The 21,906-nt window shown below is 39.4% G+C and overlaps 1 pseudogene; it reads left to right on the top strand.

Annotated features, from left to right (window-relative positions):
- The first annotated feature begins 3,396 nt into the window (after positions 1-3,396).
- LOC139121490 (fibrillin-2-like) overlaps positions 3,397-21,906 on the top strand; it is a 24,220-nt pseudogene continuing 5,710 nt past the window's right edge.

Genomic DNA, 21,906 nt, shown 5'->3' with positions numbered 1-21,906 from the left:
CTCACAAGATTAATAAACGTTTGACTGCGCAGTATAATTGGTTACATCATAGATGTTATCTCTTTCATCCGTCTGTGACCATATACACAGCGGGGGATGCTTATGTAATGTAAGAAATTAATGTAGTTCAGCGTATCTGGTGTAAGTACGCGATAGCTTTGGTACCATTTATGCCCACTGGTTGTGGGAGGTTATGTGGCCAACGATTCAAGAAGTTGTCGAAAGTCGCAACGGGCAATGTCGTCTTTCAGTGGCAACTGTGTCAAAATCTGAAGTCGCTGACAATTTTGCGGTCAGTGTGGAAAACAGCAATGAGAAAGGAAATTGCATTCAAACGTGAGCATATTTGCATTTCGTTGTAAGGCGCATAAGGGTTACATTAATTGAACGGACCGAACGACCACATTCGAGGTTTTAAGAACAGTGTTTATGCATCGCACGGTCTGGCTTTGAACAGTTTGTTTGTCAACCAACTTCCTGTTCAGTATAATGCAAATCGGACGACCGTAAGCTCTCTGTGAAATAACCCTGTCTTGGTCGACAAATGCCCTTTTCACGCACACGAAGCTTTACATAACCATCAGAACAGTCTCTGCGAACAGCATGGATGTGTCTGAAAATTCAATCGATTGTGCCGCTGTGTTCGACGGGAAGTATGTCTCCCAAAATTGAAATAGACATTTTCACAGACGTGTGTCCGTGACTTCTCCCCCTGTTTCTGTTTAAATATCCTCTATGTTAGAAAAAAACTGTCGCAAAAAGCACCTTTGAATCGCGACTAGTGTTTTCCTCTTCATCTCCCATGTTTATCAAATCTCCCATGTTTATCAAATAAATCAAAATGCGGGTTTCTGTCGCAAACGGTACCTTTCGTAGGCATGCCTCACGTGTGGTTCGACTGTGATCGAATTGGTCAAACTTGTTATTTTTCTTTCTTTAAACACCGGTCGTTTTCTCCTCTTTGGCGCACTGGGTCGAGTATGATTCACTGTTGAACGAATGGACGAGGTTTGCGGTTTCCATTCCAATCCAGACATAAAGGAGCTTTCAATATTTTGCGGGGGGGGGGGGGGGGGGGGTAGGATGGGGTAGAATGGCAATTTGAAGTTGAAGTTAAACATTTTGAGTTTCGGACGGAGTCTTCTTCGAATAAATCTCGCCCTTTAACTCCTAGCAACCTGCTATTCCTCTCTAATCAACCCTGAAAGATACATTTAAAACACAGAGTGGCACATTGCAATGTGCCACTCTGTGTTTTAAATGCAATGATTGCTATACAAGCGAATGTAAAAATTCACATTGTGAAAAGCGAACGGTATGATTTTTTTCAGTGTTGTAAGTTTTCACTGAGGATGAAAATCTCTTCAAAGAAATGACATTTGGAAAAGTATTAGAAAGAAACGAATAAGATATGATAAACTCGTAGCGTAGACCCTAGGAACATGTTTCTAGGGACCAGGTGTTTTACTGTAAAGATAATGAACCCTCTATGAAAGCGTAACTCATAAGGCAAATGTTTATCCAAAAAGTAGACATTCAAAAACATTTGTCAGAGGGAAATTATGTTGATGAAAGCAACCTTTTTTATTTGAAATTGAATTTTTGTGAAATTTTCGAGAATCCTATTGTCAAGTTATGGGATTATTCAGAAACAGAAGAACACGGTGAATATTATTTATACAATGCCCATGCAGGACGGAAAGACTGAAATCAAAGATGCTCAAATCATGACCCTTGACACATTTTTAAAACTTTCACAGTTTGTAGTAACATTTGTCATCAATAAAATGTCGATGCATTTTTCGATACGGCCCTCTCCGTACAAGTTCTTTCCACGACCCTTTTAAAGGAGTGACAGGTCCCTGAGAAGCGCTCACCAGTTCTTAAAAGTGGAGCCTGCAAAGTTGTTCAGAAAAGAGACGCAAGGAGATCGAGATCGTCCTCGGTCACCTTACGATCTCGGTCACGATAGAGATCATAAACGCGATCATACGCTTCACTTTTTGTCTGCAGAAGCCCTGAAAAGGCTCAGACCATTTTACCGAGGCAAGTCGCAGTCCTTCCTGAGGTTGCAGGGCTGAAGGCAACTTCTGGCACGGACCCGGTGTTCATGGGCTCAGATTCGAAAAAAGTATGCTGTACAAGTTGTTTTATTGAGTTCGGTGCCAATTAGGCAATGGAGTGATAGGACAATCGTAGACACTAATGAAAAAAATAAATAATATGTTCAGAGAGAGAGAGAGAGAGAGAGAGAGAGAGAGAGATATTTCCGTATTATGTTAACGTTTTTATCAAATCAGTTATGAGATCGGTGAATTCTCTAATATAATATACATGTAGGTTAACTGGTGTGTTTGTTGAAGGGTGCTTGAACAAGAATTTGTAGGCGATCTGCCTACTCAACAGAGGTCAAAGGTTCCTGTATATATCAACAGAGTCGGCCCCGGCCGGCGAACACATAAAAGTTACTCCATGTTACGTAATCTGCATAGTTTGGCATCTCCCAGGGTCTAAGCTAATTTAATGTGCAACCACCCGAGTAGTGAAAAAAATTGAGCTGGTCGCCAGCTCTGATTACAAAGCCCTGCTCAAGCCCTAGAAGTCAGTCTTGCTCTGAAAAATCACTTTATAGTCTGTCGCTCGACCAGATCAACACTTTCTGTGTCGCTCCATACAACCCGCTTGAATGACGTGCTAAACACCGGGTCAACAGGTCAACACATCCCTTTTCTTCTAGAATCGCTGTCGCCCTGGGAACAATAAAGCCAGTTCCTCAGATTTGAGATTGGAAGATTGGTGTGTTTTCTTTTCTGATTTACAACAAAATTTATGCCTGATAAGATCATCCGGCTATCGCATTTGGCGGGAATAGTAAATAGAATTAAACGGGACAGACGGAGATAAAGTGCTCTACAAGTCTTGCAGACGAATTTTCATGGTTTTACTCATATCAGCATCTCACAGAATCATGACGTCATATTACGTTCTTTCTTCTTCCCTTGAAAGTAGCTCCCTGTCACGGGTTGTACTATCATCTTTGACGCAACATCCCTTTCCTGTGAAGTAACATACAAAATGACTGTTATGTCAAATTTTGTCGTCGGGGTACTACTTGTACTTTGAGCAATCTTTTACATTTTTCTTGTGTTCGATAGGTGTCACTCTCTGAGTTTACACAAGCAGAGATTGCATTAACTCTGGAGTTCCCTATCACCCAGCCTAGTCAGCATCTTTTCAAAAAAAGGGGGATCCCTTTTCGTTGGATCAACTGTGTGGCGTTCTTTTCAACCCCGTTTTTGGCCTCCTGGTCGCTATAGACCCATAAAAGTGACAGAAAGGCGTAGTCTTGCATGACCGGATGACAATGGGAGTGACAGCAGCCGAGTCGCATACAGATGGGAAGCCCTATTGTTTCACGTCAGTTCCTTTATTTTCTACCTGTCCGTAAACTGATAGCTGTATGCATCAAGGGGTACTTCCGACGTCAGTGATTGGTCCACGCTCGGTGCTTAGCGGGTTGTCTTATGCAGAGCTCAGTCGTATAGGTTCCCCCCTTTCTCTGTGAGCATTCAGTGGGTCTGACGAGTGCCATTGTTTTTGCTCCTCTTGTGTAACTTAAAGCTCTCCCGGAGACGTCAGGAATTCCAGTATTTATATATACGATTGGGAGGGTGCTATTGGCATAGCACTGCTGTACACACAAGGATCCTGGGCTCTGACCGAAGCCTGTGAACTTCCTATGACTCGACATGTGTTTTGAGGCTGCGTGATATTTTGTGAACTATCTATACGAATCAGTTTGAAGTAACCAACTCCAACCAATCAGACAGAAGCTCGTTTTCAAAATATGGTGAGGTTTTCCTTTTCTTTTTCAACATTATATTCACCCCCGTTCAGTTCGCCCATTTATCTTTGTAAACACTGGTTCCGCCTGATTCAAACAGTAAAACACTATCTGGAGTATTGCCAGTGGTGCTCGCTAAACAATTAAGTTCAAGTTCACGCGCCAGGGTGCTCCATAACATTACTCAACTTGGATTTTTAAGTACACCTCACGAAGTTTGGACAATCCTAATACAGTAATTTTTACTGCTTGGTTTACCGATATCATCTGGTTTCCTTCATTTTGGAAGAGCAATAACGAAGCCCAGAGACAAGTCACACCGTCACAAGTCAGCGAACTCCGAGCCGGACTTCACGTGGGTGGAGTGCTGGTAGACAACTGGCCGAAAACCTAACTCAGAGCCGAGCTGTAACTTTTCTTTCTCTCTCGCTTCTTTCCTCGACAACAGGGCCGTAATAGGTCATACGACAAAATGTTTCTTCAATGGCTTATACAAGTCTTTGTGGCTGCCACACTGACTTCCATTGTGTTTGCACAGTCCAGAAACGGCTTTCAAGACCCTGATAGCCAGTTCACGGTTTTGAACGGGTGAGTAGAACGTACTTTGCACAGATCTTTGAAAAATTGATTGAATTTGGGAATCACTCTAAAGCTATTAAGTCAGGTTTTAACGTTGCACTTCATTAACACGGCTTGCGCGCTCGCTGCACATCGCGCAAGACTAGATGTCTAAACAACTTGACTAACACAACACTGATGTTAAACAGTTCTGGCATAGTTTCAACAATGAATGGGCCAACTTCACGCTCTGCTGAGCGCACACACAGGTAATTTGCAATCAGCGGCATCTCCTATTTTAACTTTCTACATACGGGCTTTTTTTTTTTGCTGTCAACGCTCGCGTTCGTCCAGCGCTGCAGTTGAGTGAAGTATCGACTAAAGCTTCGCCAGAGACGGTGATTTATAACCAATAATCCATGACGGATCGCGATTGTTTGTCCGTGAGAAACCATGCTGATTTCCGCAGAAAATAAACAAGGCGAAAACGAACCACCGATTTTCTGATTACTCGAACATGAAACGCCAATAAAAATTCTTTTGCGTACCTCGAGGTCCACAAGGTCGGAATCTTTCGTACCTCGAGGAACAGAGGGTCGGGAATCTTTCTGTGGGCAAGAAATCGTTTTGTGAGCGTTTAAGATGGTTTTCCGTGATCTCGTTGAAAGCAAAAGAGGGAAGAAGGAAAAAGGGAACATGCTTTGAAGTAGTTTCTGTTACGCACGGTAGTGTTTGAGGAGAAACTTTTACCGAGATGAATGGAGTTTATAGGAAAACTCTTATCTGATCTTAGGGAGGTCGCCCGAATGAGACTGCATAGCAAATGTTGTTTATTGAGAAAACTGCATGGATTTCAATTCTGTAAGTTGATGTACTGAGAACAAAATTGCTCGCCCTTGACATGTTTTCTGTCACGATCTCGAGCGGTCTAAACGATATTGAAAGTCTTTCTTGTCGTTTCGTCGACCTTTGACCGGCTAGGGTTGAAATTGACAATACCAGGTGTTCATTACCCGGCCAACGCCATTAAAGCGGGTAAAGATCCGCAGTTCCTGCCCTGCGTGAAGGTCTGTTAGAAAGAACATGTTGACATGCTGTTGGATAGGGTCAACATAAAGCGACGTGACAGGAAATAGTTTATCTCCCCTCCTTTGACGAGGTTTTAAAATACTGGTCTTGTCAGTAGTTTTAGGTTCGCTGTCTATTGTCCGGTTTGTGGTGTGGTGTGATCGCGAAGAAAAGAGCCTCTGCCAGCCACCCATTTCTCTGTTTGTAAACGCACAAAGATGTCGTTATCTTTCTATATAGATACTGTGTCTTTCAGTCTCAGTGCAGAGTATGTTCTGTTCCAAAATGTTTGCGAGTGTCTGTACGAAATAGCGAAGAATCTCCCTCAAGATTACCGTAGAGCTATGCCACAGAAAATTAACACGGGGTGGCTCAATGCCAGAGCAATACAAACAAAACACATAGCACAATACTTTCTTTGCGCTTTTCAAGCGAGTCTCTGAAAGTTCGTCTGCCCTAGCTTGACTCAATTTGTAAATGAAAACGCTCTCACATTTTAGATGGAAGCTTCTCACCATTATGCTACCAATGCCATCTTGTATACCCTTGACGACTAGGAAGTGGTCTAAAAACAATGTTAAGTACGAAAACGTCGACGAAAATAGACAGCGTGTAAAAAGTGATTGGCGTCCTCAGATCGATTATGGACGACTGTAATTGAGATAAATCACAGCAATAAATGCCGTGTCTTGAGAGGTATAATGGAGCGCTTTCAGAAATGTAATTGTTTCGAAACCGTTACTGTCTCCTTGGAGACGACGCAGAAATTTACCTCTCATTTCACGGTCACTTAATAAATAGCCCTTGATCCACGCTACAGCGATGTGGTGACTGAAGTAAACGGACAGAGAAGACGGTCAAACCTCGCAAACATATTTGCTTTATCGTACTGTTAAAGCCCCCGAGCCTGTTGGTTCGATCGCTGGAAGAATGACTGCTGGAAGAATGACTCCTTTATAGAATCTGTACCTGTTGTTCAGTATGCAAAACACTCCCGCTGTGTTCGGTGCAGTCTGGTTACTGCATTCAGCATTCCACCTTAATTAGTGAAAGTAACCTGGTCCTATCTCGATAAAGCTGGTGTTGTTAAGCATTTACTGACAACTAGCAGGCGTCGTCTTCTGCGACCCAATAGCAAGGACTCAAGTTTAAGAAATGTTTCCATGCATATATGTATTTTTGTTGGCGCAGTCATTTAATCTGAGTAATCGGGTATGCTTCAAACCATCTAGATCCTCCCTTATACATGTAAAGCTTACAGAGGTTATGCTTGCAATGCGCGGACGATTGACGGCCAGAGGATAATGCTTCTCCGATAACAAGAAACCCCGGGCAAGAAACTCGGCGGCCGGGCGGATTTTTGCTCGAAGAACAACAGCTAGCTAACGGAGGGACATGTCAACGAGCCATTATTAATCAATGTTGTGTTCCCTGCTGTTGTAAACAAAAAAACGTTTGAAGTGTAAACACGGTTGACGGATTACAGTTACAATTACATGACCGAGCAAACAAAACTGTTCTGAGCAGGATCTGCCATAAACTTTACTTTAATGTTGCAGGCGATTGCATAGAGGTAATTTATTTTGTACGATAAAAAAGTGAAATACCTATATCTATTTAAATTGATAGGAGCATAGCGAAAATACATTTTTCGGTGTGGGGAAACACTATACTAGATACGACAATGCTTGTTAAAGTCTTGATAAGTATGTTACATGTTGTATACATGTATGTAAAAGACAGCCCTGCGTACGATGATGTGTTTTCTGTCTTTACCCTGACTATGCCGCGATCCGTAGTCCAACTTCTGCCTTGGTTGTGTCGTGTTAGGGATGGGACTTCCCGCACAACATAACCACGGGAGTTGTGGTTCTACGGATGGCGGCAGAAGGGTTCTTGGAGAAAAGCCAGCATAATAGAATGGATAAATGAACTGCTGTGTTTTCAATCGTTCGAGCTGAAATGTGGGCCACCTGTAAACGTCTCCACTTCTGTTTACATAAATCACCGCTTCTATGCAAAAAAATAAGGATTCTTGGAACGATCGGTTTCTCTGCGTCACGTCGGCATCATAGGTCATTGCAGATGGAGTTACTTAGCCTCAGGGAATATGTGAACCTCCAGCCCCAGGGCGTCGACCCCTCCATCGCCAAATGAAGTCATGATTCGTTGCACAAAACTCTCCCGCTTAATACGGTACACATAAGTGAGAACTGACGGGACAGGAAAAAATTACGCGATATAGATCACAGTCGACCCTATCTATACATGTAATAAATCAAAATGCGCCGATAGAAGGAAACAGATTTACATTGATGGAGCAAGAAAAATATTTGCGCTATAGATCTCAGTCGACCCCGTCTAGCCTACATATAAATCTTAAAAAAAAATGCTTAGGCCGAAAATATGCAACTGATTTACAAATTAGGCCTAAATGTTATGCCTTCTTTTCTCTTCCAAACCCTGACGCGGTGTCAGTGTCAGTGTCGGTGTTATTAACGTAGCCGACACCGGAAGCTGACACCCCTTCATCATCACCACGTTGACCAGTAACGGATGGTTATGGGTATCCGAATGTAAACAGCATATACTGTAAATCTGACTTGGTATTTGGCACTTGATGTCTCTTTACATGTGAATGTAAATGATGATATATCGGCTAACCAAAATGCCGGTTTACCGCAACCATGTAAGAGGAGAGAAATATCAATTCACTTACAAATTCAACATGACGGCGTTGAACTCTGTGTTGATATAAACTTGAAAGTCAGTCAAAAAATTACAATGATCTTAGTTTTTTTTTCGCATTTGCAAACTTAGACATTTATTACTCTTTTTCCCCAGTCCTAATGTATGCGGCCCTCGTACTCGATCATACTGCTGCCCCGGATGGAGGTTACACCAGACGCTCAAACAATGTATAGTTCGTAAGTATGAAAACGACAAACGGTCAGCAAATTATATAAACTAACCAACTATCGAAATTATACATAAGTATTGACTAAGATTTTGTGCTTATTTAAACATTATCACTTGTGTGATATTGATCTTCGAAGTGGGGTGGGGGATATAGACTTGTGGTCTATGAAATTAATGATGGGTGGGGGGGGGGGGGCACCAAAAGCCAATTATTCTTTCCTTTTGGCTTTTCATTATATTGCAAAATAACGGAGTTTCCTCAAACTTCAGTTAATTCATTTAGCTTCAATTATACTAGCACGTGTATAAAGCCTACGATTTGTTATTCGGCACTTATTTCTTTCTCGACTTGTTTCTCATCACATGTTTTGGAGACCATTCTGTGATGCCGTTTCTACCGGATAGGCGTTGATCTATATATGTATGTGAACATTGTGCAAGACAGAACTTGCTTTTTCGAAAAGCACCGACCAAAAGCGTTCCCACCAGAAGTACTTAATTTCAAGGCAAGGCGTTTTAAAGATCTTTGCGTGCAGAGAAAAGTTAACGTTTTGTATATTTCCTCCTTTCAACAACGATAGCAAGTTGCACGTCCAGTTGCGGAGAAGGTGGTTACTGCTACAGGCCGAACACATGTCATTGTTCAAACGGACAAACAGGACCAACTTGCAGAGGTGTAGGCCCAGGCCCGCAAGCACCAGGTAAGATCATTTTGTTAGCGCGGCGCTCATGGTTCGCTCAAACCAATTTGCATAAATGTGAGAAACTCCATGTAGACCAATTATTATTTGCGCCGGCTTGGACGGTAGCAGCTGATTGGCTGTTCTGAGGTGATTCGTGAATGGTCACCAGGGGCAGCCAACAAAGCTTTTCTTTCAAAAAAAATTATTTCCTATCAGGCAAGCGGGCCATTATCATCCAATATTTCACTCTTTTGCTCAGAGGGCAACTTGAAGAAGGACAAATTGGCGGTATGGAGTTTTGATCGGTTAGGCCTATTTACCTTATTTTTTCCCGAGGGAGAGAGGAAAAGCATGTCGTAATTCTCGACCGCGGAGTGACGTCAGTAGGTGAAACGCACGTCAGCGAGGTGAATGAGAGATCAGACGATATGATATAGAAGAGCGAATGATACAGAAATTGTGTGAAAGAAGCAGAACTAAGAGTTATGGCATTTTATATATGTTGAAACTTTGAATATTAGTAGTTGAAAAATCAGAGCTTCAATGCATCGTGCCGTGATGCAAAAAAGGCGTACCCGCAAGTACCTTGATAGCCCGCGGGCGAGAATATAAAGACGCGGGTGGGAAATTTGTCGTGGGGAAAAGATGCGAGATAAATTCCAAAGGGGTTATGCCAAGCGTAGCAGGTAGGTTTTGACTAGAACATGGATTTAAAAAGAGACTGCTACAAAACATTTTGTCGTGAAAAGTTAATTATCATTCGTCATGTAGACCTACCTGTTAAACAGCTTTAGTAGGGTCGTCTCGAACCAGATGTCTTGCCTCCTGATCACAACTACGGTCCCATGGTAGGCCTACAACAAATAAGGCTTAGCTTATATTGTGATGCTTATATTTTTACCTCCAGCGTCGACCAGTCAAAATGTACCGGCAGTGTTCTCATAGAAGCCACAACAAACAACTGTCATTTTCCCCTCCAAATTTTTACTGTTTTAAAAAGTGTTAGAACAGGTATTTTATATCGGCCAAAACACCTCCGCGTACAATTTCGTAGAATTAGCTGATTGGCTGCCCAAGTCAATTTGTAGTAAACCCACAATGCAATCGTATTTCAACATGGCGCTGTCCCGAATAAGTCTCGAGACGTGAGGACTAAAAATGTGAACTTCTTGGCGAAATATCAAGTGAGTGGTAACAGATTGAAGAGCACTGTTGTAAGTTATCGTACGTTCACCAATTTCATCAGAAACCAACGTGTCAATGGTTAATTTGATCCAAAAAAATCCGACCATTTCTTTTGGAAAGAGCAGACGACAATTTTTGCAAGCGTTCCTCTTCTCCATATCCCAGCGTGGTTCCAGCGGAACTCCGGGAAAGAACACGGATTTTCCCAGCCAAATAGAGTTTAATGAAATCAGGTGTAAACCAAATTAGGATATATGTTCAGGTGTTTGTAGAATAGGATCAATTCTAGACCCGGCCGTTGCAGTCTGCTTGGATATTACAGGACGAGAATTCACTGAGTTCGTTCAGACAGAAGAACGAAGAGTGTACAAAATGATATGTAGGTTACACCATGGGTGTACCGATCATGGAACGAAGCATTACAAAGGCGTTGTAACTCCTTCCTTCCCACCTCCATCGTTACACGATACATCTAGAATGTTACCGGGAAATATATTTACTTTTAATGCTTTGGTTGCAGAGTGACCCCAAGAAAATACGATAACTCGAAAAACAACGTGTTCATTCCTAAAAAAATAACGAAAAGGAAAGTGCATGTCTGAGCATGGCGCGGTGGATGTCTTTGCTTCGAAAATATAATTTTTTCGACACAAGTACATCAGGCTTACTATGTAGATTTCTCCTTTACAGTTTCTACTTATCACGGTGTCGCACCAATATACTATAGGAAACATTTACCAAAATAACTTGATATGAAAAGGCAAACAAAATTCACCATTTCTTCATTCATATACTCCTGTGACTTAAGGTAGTTGGCGCCTCAAAAGTGAAAGACTTAAACTTATGCTCAAACTTTCCTTGAGAAATCTTTCAACCATTCTCTTTCAAAATCAAGCTTAAAAATCGGGGGTCACTTTGCAAATTTGAGTACTAGGGAAACAAGTAACTCAAGATTTACTGATATTTAACATTCAAAATGGCCGCCATCCCTGTGTTAACTCTATGGAGAAAAATAAATTTTTCGAATTTTGAAAAACTTGCCCAGTGAAAAGTTTTCTTACACCAAGAGTTTTAAAATGAACCTCCCACAAGTGGTATATCAGAAAAGATTTGTAAAAGTTTGAGAGTCAAAATTTGTGTCCCTGAGGCACGTTCTACCGTAAGTTTGAGGAACATTGTGTGATATTCCACTCTGCTTCCAAAGTTTACAATGTCAGTTTGGGATTTCTTTTCTGAAATCTAGGTCCAGGCGGCTGCACTGTCAATTGCCTGAATGGTGGTGTATGTCAAGGTCAATCTTGCAACTGTAGGAATGGTTTCACGGGTCCCTCATGTGGACAACGTAAGTATGGAGATTATAACTTTCTTCACGAGACATACCTTTGAACTATGTTTTGCTAAATGTGAAGCAATATGAATTGTGATTTTCTAATGCCACAAGTACAAGTTATAATGACTGCAGACAGAAGATGCTGTAAGCTTTTATTTAAAATGACCCGAAAAATAAGAAAAGGCAAGCTGGCTTAGTTCACTTTCAATTGATAAGTTTTGATGACAGCTTAGCATCTATTAAAACATCTTGTAGGCATTGTTTTATGCTGGTGATCATGTATGACATTTAATTTGTGTGAAATGCAAATGAACAATCAGTCACTGTTTTAATTAATCTTCGTGGCTTATTGCAGATGATAACGCATGTTTAGAAGTATAGATTAGATTTTACATCTGTTTGGAATCTATTTCTCCACTTGAGAGTTTAAATTTGTTGAAAAATAAAAGTGGGACAAGTTTAATGTTAGTTTGCCTTTCAATTTTGATTTGGCCCTATCTGCATTGGCTGTTAGCCATTTTTTACTCCACAAATGGCTTGTACTTCAGGTTGATTAACTGATGAAATAATTTGGAAAGAGAATCATTGCATTTTTCGAATATCCAAACACTCTCAAAACAAAAGGATATTTGCTGTATTTCATGCAGCTGTCTGCAGTCCACCTTGCCGGAATGGAGGCAGATGTGTTGGTCCACAAAGATGTTCCTGTCCGTATGGTTTCACAGGAAGAACTTGCGAGAGAGGTATGTGAAAAAGGCACTGATACACTGTAAAAGCCACAATTAAAGTCTAGTCTTGTGGTGTTTGGTGTTTGGTAAATCCTCACCAAACATTGAAACAACAAACTTTATAATTATCGGACTCCAGTTTTTCTGCCCAGGATACCGCACATTCAAGTACATAACATAATGTGCAAATTTTGATATCTAAAAAAAATCTTAAAGGACATTAATAGCTAACATGGTAGATCAAATGAAATCTAACTTTTTTTAGAATTACATTGAACTGTAAGTTCATTCAGTGTCTGACTCACTTTCAGCTTAGACTATAATGGGCATTGATAGTTAACATGGTAAATCAAATGAAACGTAACTTTATTGAGGTATTTTGAAGAGCAAGTGTATAAAGCGTTGGACTCACTTTCAACTTAAGCAAAAACTTCGGCTAAGTAAACCACAGAGAAATCATGTAATAGACTCTCCATGAAAAATGAAAATAATATGTTTAATGATTGTTTAGTTGCTGGTCAAATTCTTATGTGTTTCATAATCTAGTGGACATTGTTTCACGTATAGTTCAGGTTCATCAGAATGAAATACCTTTAGTTCAAAGGCACAAAGTATGGTTGTTTGATAATGAAAGAAATTTTTCCCATCTTTTCGGTGTGGAAAGACTTTTATTACATGTTTTTACCATGCTTGTATACATTTCATTTACAGATTACAGGACAGGGCCATGTTTTACCAAGGTTCAAAACAACTTATGTCTGGATCCATTGGAAGGTGTGGTGTGTACCAGGATCCTGTGTTGTGCATCCCTAGGTAGAGCCTGGGAACTCCATGTGAAGCTTGTCCAGCTGCTCCACACCCATGCCAGAGGGGATACATTCCAAGCACACAAATAGTGACTGCATAGGTATGGCACAAGTAATCAAAGGCAACAGTCAGCAAATCATTAGACATGATAACCTAATATCACCTGTTCCAATGACATCAGCGGGACAATCATTTGTGCAAAGTCAGATATGAATGAAGTCAAAGCATCTAACACAGCACAAATAGCATGCATGCTGATACAAAACAAGGAAAGAGATATTGATGCAATTCCAATGATTGCTCCAACATTTTCAAAAGGTTACATTAAGAACCTTGAGTGGAAAGAACCATACCAAGATTCAACATAGTGTTAAAGTATTTAGCATCCTAAACTATTCCTACTTGCACACTATGTGAGTGAATTGTTCAGCTGGTAACTAAATGTTGACCAATGAACTTGCTTAAACTCAGGGTATTGCATGTTGTCAGGTGTACAAGTAAAGTCAGGATTTCATAACTGCGCATGTAAACTACACGGGTACTAAAGGCCTATTCCTTTGTGTTTAAATAGAGAAAAAATTTTAACATGGTAGGAAGTAGTTTGTTCAATGCAGTCATAGGTGCTGGTTAGGATGTCTGTAAGTTCATCCTGTGTCGTAATATTCATTTTTTTTTGTGACATCCAAGACTATGTTTAAAGTGTAGTTTTTAGCCTTGAAGTACAACTCAGGAAACTATCACGATGAGTCTGAGCCCACTTCTGGCAGATAATCTACTTCCATAAAGTTGTCCATTAGATTACTGTCCACTTCAAAGTCCTAGTTCATAGCTTTTGGACTGCTTTCGCCATACAGTGCACTTAGAGCAGTGAACTGCTATATAATGTCAGAGATATTGTATGATTTATTTTGATTTGTACCCATGTGTTGAAACAATGTTAGGTGAATTCTTGAAAGGTACTGTTAAGGACTGTGTTTTCACATTTCCTACCTTAATTATCTTGAAAATCATGCTCAATTGAGAAGGAAACAGCAAAATAATCAACTTTTTTCAGAGCTAGCCATATAAAATAGTTTACTTATAAAAGGGGCTAACTACTGACATCTGGTTTAGCAAAGAAAAATAACATTGATTTTTTTCCCCAAAGGACATTAGATAAGAAACTTACATTTTAACAGTTCAATAGGGGATGATTGCCCCAGTTGATCATTGTTGTAAAACTTTATTTTTACAGCCATGTACTTGTAAATCTGATGTTTTTACCCCAATGTCTGAACACACTTTTATTTGATTTTCATTGTATGATAATTAAGACCAGAAATTATTGAAAAGTTAATATAAGATTGTACAAATTGGAGTGACTTGTGGGCAATTTGTGGTTTTGTGCGCTGTAACTTATTAGTATGCCTAGTGATAATGTAAGCCCTACGCTCACTACAGCAACACAGTTGCAGTACAATTGAGCTTTTAAAATATAATATTGCTGTCACATGTATTTCACTGAATGTAGATCTATAATACATAGATTGTCACCGAAGGAACGCGATTGTCGTTAATGGTATTTTTCAATTTGTCCTTTTTATTTACAAACCAGATATCGATGAATGCCAAGCAATCCCTGGAATTTGTGATAAGAGTATTTGCATTAACACCATTGGATCATACAGGTGTGAGTGTGCAGATGGTCAAGAGAGAAATGAAATAACAATGGAATGTGAAGGTAAGTCACTTCGTCAAACACACTCCAAAGTTACCTGGTCACCACAATTTTTCATATGCCTTAAATGGTTAAAGGGGTATGTATTTTGAACTCGCTAATCTTTGCCCTAATTTTAAACAAAGAAAGCAGCAAATTAAGAATTTTTTATTAGCTCAGAAGTATGACAGTAGAGAGGAAGCTGTAAGAGTCAGTCTGAACTGCTTCCGTCTATTAATCTTCTTTCTGTAAATTTTTTAGCCACTTCTGTTGTTAACTTTTGATTCCCATCTGTTCAAAGGTTATATTGGGTACTGTTTCCTTTGTGCTTGTTCTTTGCAACAAAGTCAGATAGTGCACACCCAAGTTTTATCAGTAAACGATAGGCTTTGTGATAATCACCTTCCATAAACATCTTGCATACAATAAAGGGATGAACCTTTATTTTTGTGGAGTATGTATAGCAGGAGGAAATCTGTCTAAAGCAAACTTTTTAACTGTTATTGCAGCAAATCTTTTTTCAAAGCTTTATGTTAATTTTTTGTCTGGTTTAGGGGAAGCAAATTTTTTGTGCAAAAAAAGGAACATTTGAAACAAAGACAATCACAATACGATGGGGCTCCATTACATTTAGATGTACTTTTCAACATGCATATGCAGAACCCATTTACACATTTGTCATTGAAGGAGTGTCACCATCATTGATGTTACTTGTACATATGTTTTCATTTTAGACATCAATGAATGTGAAACAATCCCATTTATTTGTGAGAATGGTGAATGCATTGATGAAGAAGGTGGCTTCAGTTGTAAGTGTTCTTCTGGCTTTGTACTTAGTGAAGATGGAGCAAAGTGTGTACTTGATGGTAAGTTTTAACAATATCATCTGACCATTAGAAAACAAATGCTTATGAGTCAATGTTTTATAACAGCTACATCCAAGATAATATTTTACAATAGCTATCATCTGAGGATGCATCACGGACCAGTGCTTTCCATGCTATTTTAATATGCTGAATATTAATGCTGTTATATGAGGATGCATTACAACCCAATGTTTACCATGTAATATTTCAATATGCAGAGCAATATGCTAGCTGTTTTCTAAGGGTAGCATGGTCTAACTGCCTTGTAGTTGATTGAACCTAAGCTGGAAGGTTTTCTCTGCTCAGTGGCTATTGAGCAAGTATAGTTACTTTAGTTGAAGCTGCTTGTTCATTAGCTCTGATTTCAATCATGTTGAGCTTAATGGGTGTATTCTATGACTGTTGGAGCGATAGACCACACCCAGCAACAACATGCCACGAGATTTTGACCAGTTTGACATATATGCACAAGCGATAGTGAGTGCATATGTGGAATAAACTGGTCAAACTGAGTGGTATACCCGTTGCTGAGGTGGTCATTGCTATTATATCAGGACAGTATATGGATATTCTGGCATGAAATGTCAAAAAGTAAATTATCTATAGATGAGAGCTGGCGTGCGTCAGATGGCGCATCAGATGGCTGTCTTTGCACCATCATGTACAGGTATAATATAATTAGTCATATCTCATCGTCCATCATTATCTGTCAGCAAGGTCAACATATTGCTCCTTGCCAAATCTTTAGTATCATACATATGCTTTGATGTCTGGTGCGCAAAAAGCTCATTTAAATCTGTTCAAATAATAACGCAGCATTTAAGATTCTATGATGGTCTTCATCATGATCAGCAGAGATGACATGTGTGTTTCCAATATGATAATGAGATAATAGCTATGTTGTAGTTTTCTGTCAAAATCATCCATTCAGAAACCTTTGGTGTGGAAGCTTTCCTTGACTTCCTAGTTTGTGTATTTTTTCAATGGCTAATCTCATTGAGATTATGAAAAGTATGCTGAGAGTGGCAAAGTCATTTTAAAGTGTTGATGATACTTTAGTAATTTTTGGTAACCAAGTCTGCCATTCAGAAACCATGGATTTGATTACTTTAGTATTTGGTCATCAGGTCCTATTGGGTGAACTCATTTAGATTCATGTAAGTTGTGGTCAAATGAGCAATTTTTTGAAATTTCTTAATAAGGTCATCAAAACAACTGTTACAGTAGCCTATCTTTGTTTTTTGGTTGAAGAGGAACTAGTTATGTTAGCTGGTTTTTTTGACACTGTTTTGAAGTTTACACCTTCATGAACTTGTGCTTATCTTTTTCTGTTAATTATTTTATTGTGAATTATTTACAAGAACTGTGTTGACTGCTAGGTTTCATGAGTACACTGTGAGTTTATGTGAGAGAAAAGATCATGACTCAAGTGAATTTGGGACAAAAACATTGAATATTTGTAGTCAATTATTTTTTTCAAACTATCAGGCAGACCTTATTAATCAGGCAGTAGACCAGTGTTACATCTTAGATAACATGTAATAAAATTTGCTGCTGCATGTTAACCCTTTGAGTGCCAAATTCAGTTTTTGTCGCCTTTACAAAATACTCACTCCAGTCAAATTTTTATGGACTTTTGCTAAAATTTTGACGAAAAATTGTAGCCATTGAAATTTGATGAGTATTTGCTTCAAAATTATCAAAACAAATACAGAAAAATTCATAAGAATTGGTAAAATGTTGCACTAAAATTTTGGTGGGAAAATTTACAGCACTCAAAGGGTTAATAAAGAATGTGCTACCTAATCATTGCTGCACCTAAGCTTGCTGCTTAGTTGCTTTATGCATGTATTTTATATGTAGAAGTTATCAATGAGGTCAATGAATGTGAACTCATACCTGATCTATGTGAGAATGGTGATTGTATCGATGAGAAGGATGGCTACACTTGTGTGTGCCCAGATGGCTTTGAACTTAATCAAAATGGGACCAAGTGCAAGGGTGAGTTGCTTATAAGCATAACTTTGCTGCTTACGTGATATGTTGCAGTCAGTGGTGAAAACAAATCAAATTTTCTTTTGGTGCCTGCCGTTTGCAAAGTAATGTAGAAGACACTTCTTTGGGGTAGTAACAGCTGTGTTATTCAATTTGCATGTTATATATTCACAAATTTTTGACTGCTCAAGAACAATTAAAATAGAAGACAATTCAATTCTACATTGCCAATGCTGATTAAGTCACACATTACATCATCACACAGGACAAGATAACAAAAGCTGTTCCACCCCAAGTGTACTGGAAAAATTTGATGTGACAATGCAAGCTATCTGCAAGCCTTGTTAAGGTTATGCTTCACAACGTAATAACATTTTGAAAAGGAGAGAGTTCTAAAATGAAAATTCTCATTCTGTGTTTCAATGGAACTTGCTTTGGATATATAGTTCTTTTGTTATCGGTATATTTCTTATGTAATCTAGATTTAGCCACTACTACCTGAGCTCCTCCAGGGTTCAGACAGTACATGTTGCACAGTCAACAGAAATAACCATGTCCACAACTTCACACATAGCAAGAGATGTAGTCTCGCCCACTTTGTATGGATCAAAACCATGCATGGGTCAGGTCATTTTGTACAATATTTTTCATATATCTCTAGGTACTGCTTTATATTTGTGTTCACGCTAGATACCGTTGAGGTCACAGGAGGCTTTCACAAATAAGTAAACAACATTTGATAGTGAACCCTTGTTATGATGTCTACATGAATAAAGGCAGTTGGATTTTAAAGGGACAAAGTCAGCCATTTTCCATGAATTTTGAATTTGACCTGTCGAAAGATACTAAATAATGGGTGACCATGCATATATTCGACCCTGGTTTTAGACATGATAAAGGAAACCATTGCCAGTAAGAACAAATGGTCATTACCATTAATTCAGCTGCTGGTTAGCATCTGCATGTGAAAAAAACACACAGTGGCATATCATGCATATAATTATATGGCTCTAGATCAAGAACGCAGTGTTCAGGATTCCCCTACTGTTGATGCCGTAATACAAACAAGATGTAAACAACTAATTCATTCATGCAATAGGTCACAGTGAGAGAGACTGTGGATAGGTACTGTCGTCGGCTAAGGGCTCTGCGATTGTTGCAGCTTGTAGGTATTTGAAATGCCCTTTCGAAAAATGCACTCTTTGCAGCAAGAGCGGAATCTCGATGAACAAGATTGGTTGGCAGGTTCTGCATGCCAAGCTGACCTTTACATTTTGACAAACAAGATGTAAACAACTAATTCATTCAGGCAATAGGTCACAGTGAGAGAGACTGTGGATAGGTACTGTCGTCGGCTAAGGGCTCTCTGCGATTGTTGCAGCTTGTAGGTATTTGAAATGCCCTTTCGAAAAATGCACTCTTTTGCAGCAAGAACGGTATCTCGATGAACAAGATTGGTTGGCAGGTTCTGCATGCCAAGCTGACCTTTGACGGTCAGCTTGGCATGCAGAACCTGCCAACCAATCTTGTTCATCGAGATACCGTTCTTGCTGCAAAAGAGTGCATTTTTCGAAAGGGCATTTCAAATACCTACAAGCTGCAACAATCGCAGAGCCCTTAGCCGACGACAGTACCTATCCACAGTCTCTCTCACTGTGACCTATTGCCTGAATGAATTAGTTGTTTTCATCTTGTTTGTACCTCTATGTAGACTTGCCCATGGACTGTTGGCATAGAAATATCAAATGAAGTAAAATGAAAGAATAAACTTAAGCAGACTGTCACGTTAGTGTTGAGGTGATTGCGAGATTGAAGCAATACTTTGGCGACTGACGCGTATATTGTGGAGTGAATGCCGGTACTGCATGCTGTGTATGCCTGGTCCACTGGTCATGACTGCGTGAATATGCCGCTCGATACTGCTTTATTATGGCGAGACATGCTTCTACTATTTTCTTATCATGTCTAAATGAAACAACAGTCAGACAAAGAACATCACCCCCTAGAAATCTGATTCACTCCCGGGTATATGTTTCAACCTGGGCTTCATCCATACAAAAATGTTCTACAGCAGTTACTAGGCTCTACGTGGCAGGGCTGTGTGGTTGGTTTGGTCTATGGTTTTATTTCTGTTTCACAGTCCGTATCATTCAATAGTTAAACTTACAAACAAATGCCCCTTTAATTTTCAATGTTTTACAGTAGTTTGTTTTGGCCTGTGCTCCTCGTCATCCATTTTGCTTAAGCTTGTATGAAGGTTACAGGCTGCTCACGCACTCTTCCAAACGACTACGTGAAATAGTGTGCGTAGTAATTCCTTATGTGATTGGGTCAAATCATGTCGGTTAATTCAAATCGCGTGGACGCTCAGACAAACATTGAAAATTGCCGTAAAGAGCATGACAGCGGTTTTATATATCCTTGAAGTCATCTATGGTCACTACTTGGGTCACCTATTGGTTTGACTTGGGATTTTTGCAATTGAAAAATTTGTAGAAAATGGCCGACTTTGTCCCTTTAAGATAATCGAGAATCAGACATAAGTAACGAAAATGAAATGAGATGATACTTGAGAATTATAACATATATAAAAACTGTATTTTCCATCACATAAAATTACCTTGTAGTGGCCAAATTTGCACGTCCTATTCATAAATTGTGCATTGATTTCATGTACCTGTGCCATGTAGCATTTATAATTTATTGGTAATTGTTTCATGCAGATCTAAACAAGGGTTTATGCTACTTGTCCTCAAATGGAGCTGATCAGTGCACAAATCCAAGTTCAATGGAGACAACATACATGGAATGCTGCTGCTCAAGAGTAGGTACAGGATGGGGTGGCAAGACTTGCAAACTTTGTCCAGAAAGAGACTCGGGTAAGATATCTGTTAAAAAAGTTGTAAGGCAGAGGAAAAACACAATAGTAATAAGAATGAAATCCTGATCACGCTCAATAATCATACATGAGGCAATGAGTTTATGGAAAGTTCAACCAAAAGTTGAATGTGTTGTTGATAACTTCACAGGAAATGCAAATCATATAGATTCAAAGAACATTTAGTAGTTTGGAATATTAGGAAAAATTGATATAGTTTTGTTTACAGCAGCATTTGCTGATCACTGTGTCTCACGTGACCAGACAAGCAGCACATAATAAGACGCAGATACAGGCAAACCGCCATTTTGAAATATGCTAGTTTTTTGTCTCCCAGAAGTTGTTAATTGCGCATGTCTGCACATAGTATCCTATTTTGTCGCATGCTTTTTAGTCTAGTCTGGTAGCTGCCAATATTTCAAAACTTGTAAGTATGGTTATTAGATCCTTGATTAAATTCTGGCCATGTTCGCATCATGAAACTGTGACAAATTTAGCTTTACTTCCAAGTAAAATTGAACAGCCAATGACAGCGCCCCATGGTTCAACCAATCAGATTTCGTAATTCAATATATGGCGGTTTCCCATTACCTGCTACCTGTGCTGTTGTCACTGAGGCAGGGACCAGCCAAACAGCAGCAATGAATATTTCATTGAAATAAAGAATTTGACAAGGTGTCAAGTAGCTGGTTAGGAGATTTTAGATACAAACAATAACAAACATACAAATATTTTCTTTGTAGATTTGTTGGTGATTTAACTTCTTTCAAAATATCATTTTGTAATGAATGAGTAAAGTGGAAGTGTGCTATTAATGTATGTGTCTTTTTTTCCTCCATCAGTGGAATATGTGGCAGTCTGTCGTTTTGCCCCAGTTACAAATCCAAGTTATGCAGTATGTTTGATTTCCTCTGTGATTCGAATGGGCGTTGCATTGATGAACCTAATGGTGCCTACAGATGCGAATGCAATGATGGCTATCGCTTGAATGAAAGCCAACAATGTGTCATAGACACCTGTGGACCTGGCTATAATGCGCTGCTTGATGGCCAGTGTGAAGGTATGCCCAACAGTTTTTAACTTCATTATACAGACTGATTCTTTCAAGAATGTTTTTTTCATTATCTTTCAAGAAGGGACCATATTTTATATGTAAAAATAGCTGTTCATACTGCTTCTCAAGGTACCGAAAATCGAGTGAAAGCCTGATAGCCTTTAGGTTATAATCAACCTATCATATTTCAAGTAAATTCTAAATATCATTGCAATGATACCAGGTACACCTAATTGTTGACCATAGTATATAGTGACATTTTCAGAGATCAATTTTATGATATTAGCCAGACATA

The sequence above is a fragment of the Ptychodera flava genome, chromosome 21, assembly GCF_041260155.1.
Source record: "Ptychodera flava strain L36383 chromosome 21, AS_Pfla_20210202, whole genome shotgun sequence".
Classification (NCBI taxonomy): Eukaryota; Metazoa; Hemichordata; class Enteropneusta; family Ptychoderidae; genus Ptychodera; species Ptychodera flava.
The sequence above is the reverse complement of the archived record's forward strand: the minus strand, read 5'-3'. Positions and strand labels throughout refer to the sequence as shown.